The sequence below is a fragment of the Equus quagga genome, unplaced genomic scaffold, assembly GCF_021613505.1.
Source record: "Equus quagga isolate Etosha38 unplaced genomic scaffold, UCLA_HA_Equagga_1.0 HiC_scaffold_2578_RagTag, whole genome shotgun sequence".
Lineage (NCBI taxonomy): Eukaryota > Metazoa > Chordata > Mammalia > Perissodactyla > Equidae > Equus > Equus quagga.
The window spans coordinates 1-10787 of record NW_025793346.1 but is presented as its reverse complement, the minus strand read 5'-3'; the positions used below and the strand labels follow the sequence as shown (position 1 = coordinate 10787).

The following is a 10787-nucleotide window of genomic DNA, read 5'->3' as shown; positions in this document are numbered from 1 at the left end:
AGTTCTGGGAGCAAAATGGAGGAGGAATGAGGGACAGGGAAAGCAGAGGCCACTCAGGATATTTCAGTCAGAGATCTCATCCCAATGCTTCCAAGTCTCGAGGTAGGAAAGGGGCAGCAGCAGCAGAGGGAGGAGGTGGACTGCGGGTATGCATCTGAGCAAGCCCCCAGGTGGTGTGAGGAACAGAAGTGAAGGGTACAGAGGGTCAGCGAGGTCTCCCAGGGCCTCACTGGGAGCAGTGATGAGAATACAGAACACAGGAGCCAGGGTACATTTGAGAGGAATGAGATCAATTCCGCCTGCAGGGAGAAAGGCAACTGCAATGGGAGCCGTGGGCATCCTTGTGGGGATGTTTAGAGCGGGCTGGATGCTTTGCTTGGAGTTCAGGAGGTCTGGCGGGAAAGGAAAGGTGAGGGGACGTCAGCTCCAAGGTGGGATCTGTAGCCTGGACTGGACCAACTCTCCCAGGGATGCTCGAGGGACGGGGCTTGTTGAGGATCCCTGGGGCTCATACAGTAAAGGCCAAGGGGAGGTGGAGGATACACACAAGGAAGCCATTGTTTTATCTTGCTAACTCTCAATGCAGATGTTTACTACTTCCCATTCTGATGACATTCTCCCTTCCAGATATGTTTTTTCAGAAGGAATCAAACCCAAGAGTAATGATGGCTAATTACAAAAGTTTAAGAACATCCATTCACAGGATCCAAACAATATAATCACCACCTACATGGCAAACTTGAAGGGCCTTTATGAAGGTGAGGGAGCGGCAGGATCCTGTCTGCAGGTCAGCCTAAGCCAGAGGATAAAAGGGCAGCTGGCAGGCCAGGTGAGCAGGGAACAGATAGAGGGCCTCCCACTGGGCCATACAGCCCTCCCTCCTGAAAGCATGGCTAAGTCTGCTCTCTGGCTATGAGAAGAGGGGACCCAGTTTATTCCCACCCACACTGAAAAGGTGAGGTGAGAATATCAGTAGGGATGAGCAGTTGGCCTGTACAGGTCCCAGGTCAGCCACTTTCACTGGCTTAGAGTCTCAATTCTGTTATTCTGAGCATCAGGTGAGCTTGGGCCAGAGTTTCCTCTCGTGTCTTTGGTGATGTCTCCCAGGGAGAGCAGAGCATCTTCCTGACCACTGCGTGAGTGGGGAGTTCAGTGAGGCCTTGGACAGATTTTCATCCACCATAGGTCCCTGCCAACCCCTTACTTCTGGTGAAATTATGGGCAAGTCAGGTAGCCTTTCTAAGATGGAGTTTCTTCAGCAAAGTCATGGTTTGGAAGGAACTTTGCATATTCTAAGTCTACCTATTAATGTGAAGAATGTTGTCCCTATTATGTGTTTATATTTTGCAAGGTACTACACTGTGGTCAATATTAAAAGTCAAACACGTTATTATCAAACATGTTATAAATTTCCAAAATCCATAGTGCTGTTGAAACAATATTTGAGGTCTGCAAATATCTAGATGACACCAAGTTCCCAGTCCCTACACGGAGACCATCACAGCCTCACCTCCCCTCTGTGCCTCTTCTTGGTATTTTTGTGACCTGGACTGCCCTGACACTCGGCCCTGGGCTCCAGGCCTCCCTAACACCTGACCTCCCACTAAAGAGTCCAGCGTTTCTTCCCCCTCTCTGCCCATTTGTCTCCCCATGTCCACCTTTCCTCTCTGGGTGATTGTCAGCTTTCCAGCCTAACTCTTGTCCACCTGGGCCTGAGGAGACAAGTGGTCCCCTCTCTTTGCCTTTTCTCTGGTATATGCCCATGTCTGGATCTTCCCTCTCCCTCACCCATGAAAGGATTGTTTCATTCAGTCCTGAGATTTAACCTCAGCCTCTCAAGGAACGTGAGCCGCAGAAGACACAGGGATGAGGTAGGAGCTGGTGCTGGGAAAGCAGATCCTGGTGGGTGGCCATGTCCAAGATCTTGGGAATAGCATGAATATGTGTGCTCATCATCGGAACAAAACTGCACTTGATTTCAGGGGACAGAGCTTGACAATGGTAATGGTTTAGAGGATCTGGGGCCCTCAACAGTGTCAGGGCAGAGGAAGGTCCGGCAACACAGTCATAATAATTTTTATCCTATGTTCCCAAATTACCTAGTAAATGGATAGATAGATGGTGAATAAATGGATAGTGGGTGGGTGGGTGGATGAATGGATAGTGGATGGTTGATGGAAGGACTGAAGGATGTTGGGTGGATAGTAGGTGGATGGATTGATAGTAGGTAGTGAATGTATGGTGAAAGGATGGAAGGATGGTGGATGGATGGTGGGTGGATGGATGGATGGTGGTTAGGTGGGTGATGGATGGATAGTGGATAGATGAGTAGATGGATAGATAGATCAATGTATGGAAGGATGGACAGATGTTGCATGGATGGGGGATAAATGACAGGATTTTGAATGGATAGTGGGAGGAGGGATGGATGATGGCTGCCTGGCTGGAAAGTGTATAGATGAGTAGATGACTGGATGGATGGATAGATGAGGGATGCATGGTGGATAGATAGGTGGGTGGATGGATGGATGGATGAATGGATGAATGGCTAGATGGATGGAAGGATGATGGATGGATGGATGGTGAATGAATGGATGAATAGATGAGGGAGAGATGAATGGATGAATAAATGGTGGATGGATGGCTTGTGGATGTGTGCACGATGGATGGTGGATGGATGGATGGATGGATGGCTAGATGGATGGATGAATGAATACCTATGAGGCAACGATTGCCAAGGCACACTTGGACACTTCTAAGGTAAGTGAGTCTAATCCAATTGAGCATCACTGTGAGCTCTATGCACATCTGCTCCATCTACTGCTCTTCCTTTCTCGTCCCTTCCTTACTCTGGATTGGGGAGATGTCCAATTCTGACAAGGTTGTGGCCCTTTCACAGTTCTCCTCTCAATGAGCTCATCAACAGCCCCTCCCCTTCAGGATATTAGGGCCTTGGCAGCTTCTGTGGAAATCTCATCGGACATTTCCCACCGGTGTCAGCTTCCTCAGCTGACACGATGGGACGGCAGACCCAAGTGGAGGGACAACTTGCTATTTGCCTCTCGTATCTCCATCAACCATATGATCTCTTTCCTTGTTTCACCTGACTTCACAGCCCATTTTCCTGAGCTATGGACATCTGCTCTGATATTAGTCATTTTAAAGACATCTGGGCTCAGTCCCTTCAATCTTGTTTCATTTTTCTCCATAAAGCCCTTATTACCAACATCTTTTTTCCCAAGCTTTCAGGAAAATAGTATAGAAAGTGCTGAGCAGGAACCATTGATATCACCAGAGTAAAGTCATGCCATCCCTGCCACCCTTCGGCTTCAGAATGAACTTCAAGGTTTTTGGAATTCAGAACGCACAACATGGGGGTGTCCCTCCCTCTCGTCCCACCCCTGAGCTCCCCAATACCAATCCTGGGGTACTGGAAACAGGCCTCATCTCCTACCTGCACATTGGAGCCAGGCAGTGGCCTGCCATATAGGTCCTATGTCTTCTAATTATTAATGTGCTGGTGTTTCTAGGACACTTCACACGATAAAGATGGTGGTGGTGTTAATGAAAATAAGGGAGAGTCACCACCATGTACTAAGAACTAATTACAGTGTGGTTCCCTGGATAATGCTTTACTTGCCTTCTCTCATTCACAACCTGCAAAAGCCCAGTGCTGTGGGTATTTGAGGAAGTGGAGGCTTCACAGTTCTCACATGAGCTGGAAGGTGAATAGACGGATAGGCACTGGGGATCTCTGAGCCCAGAGTGCGAGCTCTGGACTGGCTTCTGCTGAGACAAAGAACAGAGGCATCTTGTCTACAAGACAGGTGGGCAAATGGGCCAGAGGCAGCCATTGTCACCCTCTTGTACCCAGTGGGGCCCCTGGTGGACTCACCTGGCAGCTCAACTCTGTAAGCCAGATGGGCAAGGAAGAGGTTTGGGGTATTCTCTATAGCACACCAACAGCCTCTCTAGGATCCTGTTGGGAACTGTCAGCAAGACAAGAATTATGCGTCCTTAGACTAGGCCTTATGGGGCAATTGTGAAAGTCACTTAGTGAGAGGCAAAATGCTCTGTTCCTCAGGGGGAAGTGGGGCTAGTCAGGGCATTGACTGTTCCATTAGCTCATTCCATTCAGCCTACCACATGTGCTGGGTGTTGTTTACACCATCCTGGGCACTGGAGACAAGGTAAATAAGATGAGGTCCCCACTCAAACTTTCAAAGTCTTCTTGAGTGGCAGATGGGCAAGCTTTACCCAAGAGGAATGCCAGTCCTGAAGCCTGCAACCCACAGCCTCACTGTGCTTGAGATGTAAGGGCTTCACCCAGGAGTGATCTCCTGGCTGAGGTTGGGGGAGGAGGAGTTTGCAAGATTCACTGGACAGTCTCCTGACCATCCATGCTATGCGGTCACATCAGCAATGCCTGGGGACATTAGTGAGGGAGGTCACGGAGGTTCACATGCTTCAGGAGATCATGGCAGTAGAGTGTGATGAGAGGTGATGACAGGGGCTATGGGATTGAAACTATCCTTTCTTTTTTTTTTTCAGCCAAGATGCTGCAGAACCCCAGTTCAGTGTCCTTGGTCTATTGGGGTGGGACTGACAAGGCAGGGGCTGGGCTTAATGGATAAAACGGTGGCACATCCCTGGGTTGGAAGAGGCAGGATCGGCACTGAGAGAATGAGGAGCGTGCCCTTTGGTTGACAAGTCAGTATTCACCCCCTGGAAACCTTGGGATGCTTCCAATGCCAGAACAGGTCTCAAAGGCAGCTCCTGTTTTCTAGGAAGGCAAGTGGATGCAAACTGTTTAATGCCCTTTGTGGAATCATTGCCTCAAAATTCAAAATCTGGTAGTGGCCACTGGCTCAGCTGCATGGATGGCCTTGGCTTCCAGGGGGGAGCACTTTTGCTGGAATGTGCCAGGTGACCACCCAGTCTGTGAATCTGGGTGAACCACCATGTGACAGACTCAGCTCCTACTGTACTGTGGAAACCTCCAATCTCTACTTGGGGAGACAGTTTTTCCTCCACTGCCCAGAGCTGTCAATCATCCTGGCTCCTCCCCACCCATAGCTCATGTTCTTTCCACACCCCATCCAAGGACCAACTTTCTCCAGTTTTCCAAAGCCCGGGCACGCCCTTCCGTGATCACCCCTCCACCTGTGAACCTGTCTTGCTGCAGCTGGCCTTGTGCCCAGGGACAGGACAATTGTGCTTCCCCGGCCCCACAGGATCCCCACCCTCAGGGGACACAAAAGTTGCTGGTACAGAGCCTGTCATCTCCTCTTATTTCATTCAGAGACCAGGTCAGGGAGTCTCAAGTTCAGGTCACCTGCTCCTAAGCTCCTGCAGCATTTGAGAGAACTCGTGAAAACAAGCCTCTGGCAGCCTTGGCTGATGACAGCGATCCTGAGGCCAGCAAAGAGACGCAGGTTGGACAGCCTCCCTGCCGGCCACCAGCCATCTCCACTCTGCACTGCTGGGGATCTGGGCCTGCATCCCTCCTGGCCACACAACTCCCTGCATTGGGGCTTCCCCCACATCTGCTCTTCCTCCTTCAGGCATTAGGACCTTCCCCAACCCCACAGACCACAAGGAGTCCAACATGGCTCTAACCCATGTCACCTCCAGGGTGGCAACCCACCGTCAACGTCTGGTTCATCCTAGAGAGAGACCATGGTATCGAGTGCTTCAGGGACAAGATGAATAATCAGGGCATGAAGATGATGAAGCTCTTGAGTGGGGCTCTCCACAGAGCAGGAGGCACCTTAGGGACAGTGGCATGGCCACAGAGAAGGGGCTGCCCACAAGGGCTGGCACCTCTGGCAGCTGTGCTCAGCCATTGGGCCAAACTGCACCCTATGCGCTGATCAGGGTCCGTGTGTGTGTGTGTTCATGTGTGTGTGCATTCGGGTGTCTGTATAAGTCTTCACTGTCAGTCTCTTCACCATCACTGCGACTTGACCCTTCTTGGTCACTCTGCCATCCACCCAGATGATCCTTCTAACATCCTGGACCCTCAGGGCCCTGTCCTCCTTCCTTCACTCAACCCCTGCCACCCACTACCCTGGCCTCACTCTACACATATAAACCTCTCCAGCATGACTGATAACCCATTTCAGGCCAACCCCTTCCAGTCGGCACCCAGTGGTGTCTTTCCAGCCCAGTCACTGTGGGTTCCCTCTCCTCACTCATCCTCAGCCCACTGGGTCTCCCCATCTGCAAACTTTGCTCCATGTTCACTTTCTTTCCCCTACATCACGTCCTTTCTTCCTCTGCAGACACTGAGCTCCGGGACAGCCCCACGCTCCTGTCCTGTAGCTCTGACCGACTCCTTCCATGGTCCTGGCCAGGTGAAATCCACCCTGGGAGCCCAACTCTCTGCCTCCTCTGCATCTGCCCCCAGCCAGGAAAGGGGCAGAGGCTGGTGCAGTGAGGGCTGGTCCCACCTTCACATCACAACCACAGACTACAAGGGCCCTCAGTGATGCCCACACCTCTCCCAGTGTCCCCAGAGGACCTCATTTCTCCCTCTTCTACATACATTTCACGCATTCCTTCTCTCCTCACCATACACCCTGCCTCCCTGTGCAGGACAAACCTTCACCCCAAACAAGGCTCAGTGCCTGGATTGTGTGCACTATATGTGTACACAGCTTGGTGAGGCAGGATGTGGGTGTGACATACACATTGCCAGCTAGGAGGGGCCTGAGGTACAGCTTCTGAGACCCAGATTCCCCCAAGTAGAGGCCAAGCCCAGGAGGCTGGGAGAGACTGACATCCTAAGGGAGACAAAGTCCACACCAGGGGACTCTCCCTTCTCCAGGATGCACGTCTTGGGAAGGGGAATTTGTGCTCTAATGGTCCAGGCTGGGAAGACGGGGTTCCACTCAGGAGGGGCTAGGGGCTGATTCAGGGTGAGAGGGAGGAGAGTAGAGGCCCTTGGAGTCTGGGCACTGGCAGTCTGAGCCCCCTTCTCTTGATGCCCCCCCCCAGCAAGCCATCGAATGTGGGGATGTCCCTTAAGGACGGGCTGTGGCAGAGTGGACAGAGCACGCCTGAGCCCAGGGGGCTCCATCTTATCCCATCCACAGGGTGTGATTCTCTGCTCTCCAGGACACAGGGGGCTGCCTTTCATGTGGAGTCTTCAGATAAATGAACCACCTCAGGGTCCTCAGCCACGCAAGCAGCTCCTTGGCTCAGGCTACTTCTGTCCAAAATGGAAAAACACACAATGAAGAATATAGAAACGACCTATAATCCCACCACCGATATCCAGCTCCCTTCACGCCCAGACCTGGTCCTTTGTGTCTGAATGGGGATCAAACTGGGAAATATGTTTTTAAATTTTCGTGGCATTTCTATTGCCCTCCTGACTCTTCAATGTCCTAGCTGAAAGGACTAACCAATTAGAGATGACCTAGTTTAGTTCCCTTCCTGTGTTTACAGACGGGCAGGAACTGAGACAGGGAAGGATAGAGGGGCCCCAGGCCTTGGACACTTCCTCCCGCATCTCAGCATCAGCTCTGCTCTGTCCCCTCAGGCTCACCTGGAGACTGTGTCTTGACTGGATCCCCCTCCTGCTCCTCCCTCTGCCACAGGACACCATCCACCAGCTCCCTCACCTAAAGAGATAAGAACAGCAAGAACAACTATAAAAGCCGTCATTCAAGGAGTTCTTGCCCTGTGCCAGCAAGGAGATAATTATCTCACTAAGTAAGAGGAACCAAAATTAACTCATTTTACAGATGAAGAAACCAAAGCCCACACAGTTAATCAACTGGCCAGGGTCTCTCTGACATAAAAAGAGGTTAAATCCAGGATATGAACCCACACCCATAATTCTGGAGTCTTGTACTAATAACTATGCCTTGGAACTCATCAGTAAAAAAGTCTATAATCATGTGATTGGATTTGCAATTTGGAGCATAGCATCCATACCAGAAAGTATGGAAATCGTACTTGCATAGCTCCATGAATTATCCAAGGGAACACACCCGGCAACCATACTCACTAGAAACAGAAGGTGACTAAGCCTCCAGTGGCCCCCTGATACACCGATCCCAGGTCACTGCCCTCACTCACCCAAGGGGAACCAATATTCTAACTTATGAATTTGCTTTCCTTGTCTTGGAACTGTGTTTAAACAAAATCATGCAGAGTTTCTTCTTCTATGTCTGACTTCTTTCATTATGCTTGTAAGATTCACAAATTTTCTTGAATGTGGCTCTGGTTGATTTTTATTTCTGTATACAATTCCATTTTAAAACATATAACCCATTTTATTTATCCATGCCACTGCTGATGAACATTGGGTTGTTTCCAATTTGAGGAGGTGGAAAAAACCAAAGTAGTATCTTTAAAAGTACACATTTTTGTAAGAAAGTGATTTATATATACTTTGTAAGTATGGTCATGCATCGCGTAATGACGGGGATACATTCTGAGAAATGTGTCGTAAGGCGATTTTGTCGTTGTGCAAACATCATAGAGTGCACTTACACAAACCTAGATGGAATAGCCCACCGCACACCTCAGCTATACGGCACCAGCATCAGATACACGGTGGATCATTGACCGAAACGATGTTATGCGGCACACGACTGTACTGAAAAATTTAGGGAAGAACATACGCTAAACTATTAGTAAGAGTTATCTTTGGGTGAGAGGACTTTTTTGTGCTGTCAGCATTTTCTCATTGCCTTCACTGAGTATGTATTGCTTAAATAATAACAATTTAAGTGAAATCCTACTGTGTCCCAGGTGCCCTACCAAGCGCAGGGCAGTTAGGAAGACTAGGACCCGACCAGGACCAAAATGCAGGACTTGATAGTGAGACTGGCATCCAGACCAACTCGTGTTAGGATCAGGGTGACCCGGGCAAGTGACTTACCTTTCCCTACCTCAGCTTCCTCCTGTGTAAAATGGGGATAAGAACAGTCTCGCTCCTGTTATTATGGAAAGATGTTCATGATTTATTGAGTAAAATAGAATTTAATGGGTGTAGAGTTTCACATCTAGAAGATGAAAAAGCTCTGGAGATCCATTTCACGACAATGTGAACAGACTTCACTGAACTTCAAAATGCTTAAGACGGTAACTTTTATAGCATGGGTTTTTTTTTTAACACAATAAAAGAGAAACAAATTAAACTACTTTAAAAAAGCATCCTCTCTCTCACGGGGTGGTCACGAGGACTGTTTTTGGGGAGATAACGCATATAAAAGTTCCTGGCGGGCATGATGAGCATGCTTGTTATGCTCCTCTACTCCGTGCCAGGTAACTCTGCACCAGGAGTGCTGCTGTCAGAGCTTTGCAAGGAGGCAGTAATGTTATTGCTACAATTTTAGCCAAAGTTCTGTTCACGAAAACACTTTTCCAAAGGTAGTTGTTAACCTCAGGGGGCAAAAAAAACATTCTTCGCTAGGAACAAAAGGGTGGCCGTGATGTCACTGAATAAACCACTGTGTCTGCGAGCAGCCCCTCTCTGCACAGACACGGCACAACCGAGGCAGAGGGTCGGAAGCATCCCTAAGCAAGATGATGGAGAAGGGTTGCCTTCCATCCCTCACACTGCCTTCAAATAGGCTAGGTTGAAGGGATTTTTCTTATCCCCTTATTTTTAAAAAATACACAGCCCACGGCAATTCTCATGCCTCGGCTGCCCCATGCGGAGAGGGGAGGCTGAGTCACTGGGTCTCGGAAGCTGCGGGTTCACAGCAGGGCTTGGAAAATCAGCATCTGTCTCTGAAGTGATCCGAAGTGCTGAGACCTTTACCCCAAACGGCAGTAGGCAGACATTAGCAACAGTCTTTCACAGTCTTCGAAGATGTGGGTTTCCTTCCCAAACAGCCTCGAAAGGCAGCAACGGGAGCTATCCTCTAAGATGCAGACATCTGGAATTCGGCTGCAGAAGTGCTTTCCAGAGAATCCCAGCTCTGTCTGCAGACAGGCACAAGAGACAGCTGGACTCTGGGTGACTGTGGATGGACCTACACCTGAGCATCTCCTCTCTCAGAGAAGAGCACAGCACTGTGGCTAACAGAACACCCTAAATGCTTATCTTCGAATCTAGGTCCCGTCACTAATGACCTGTGAACCTTTGGGTATCATTCTTCCCCACTCTGTGCCTCAGTTTCCACATAACATACAGCACCTCTTACTCAATAGGGCTTGCCGTGAGGATTAGCTCAGACAAAGGAGGGGCAGGGACGCACTGGGGTTTTCTTTTAGTCACATAAGCATTCAAAGGAAGTTAGCTACTGTTCCTGAGAATGCCTAACATGCAAAAGCACAATTACTGGAAAGTGAAAATCACAAAAATTAACTTCCTGCATAATCTACTGGTTTTTAAATTTTGCCTTTTCCTGAAATAAAAGAGAATTTTGAGGAAGTCTTCAGACTCATCAAATAAGTAACAAGAAATATGGATGAGCACTCTCTTTCTGAAAACCAGCGTTCAAATACATGGGCCCAACAGAGACTGGAGGACCAGCAATAAGTGGTGTTGTGTTACTCCTCCTCGTTCCTCCAGCTCCTTCACCTCCACCCGGCAAACCCTTAAAGGGAAAGGTCTGTGGTCTTCTCAGGGGAATGAGGAAAGAGCCAGACTCCTCCTCCACAGCCAGGACAGGGGCGGGACCAGGGGGGATCCTGTCAGGGAAGGCTGGAGCCATAGAAAGTTCAAGAACCATACTGGAAAGTGGCCTGGACCTGACAACCGACCCTGGGGCTTCACAAGTCCAAGCTCCATGAGTTCCCAAGGCTTCCCTAGAGAGAGCGCC

General features: G+C 49.5%; 1 long non-coding RNA gene across 2 annotated transcripts; it reads right to left on the bottom strand.

Annotated features, from left to right (window-relative positions):
- Window positions 1-663: 663 nt before the first annotated feature.
- LOC124232124 (uncharacterized) lies at window positions 664-8957 on the bottom strand. Of its 2 annotated transcripts, XR_006886775.1 has the most exons (4): window positions 8506-8732; window positions 7553-7628; window positions 3896-7213; window positions 664-3786 (listed from the first exon to the last, which is right to left on the bottom strand). It is a non-coding gene; the product is annotated as an uncharacterized LOC124232124 (long non-coding RNA). The 2 variants fall into 2 exon arrangements; XR_006886774.1 differs by having other exon boundaries at window positions 664-7213; window positions 8506-8957.
- Window positions 8958-10787: the final 1830 nt, after the last annotated feature.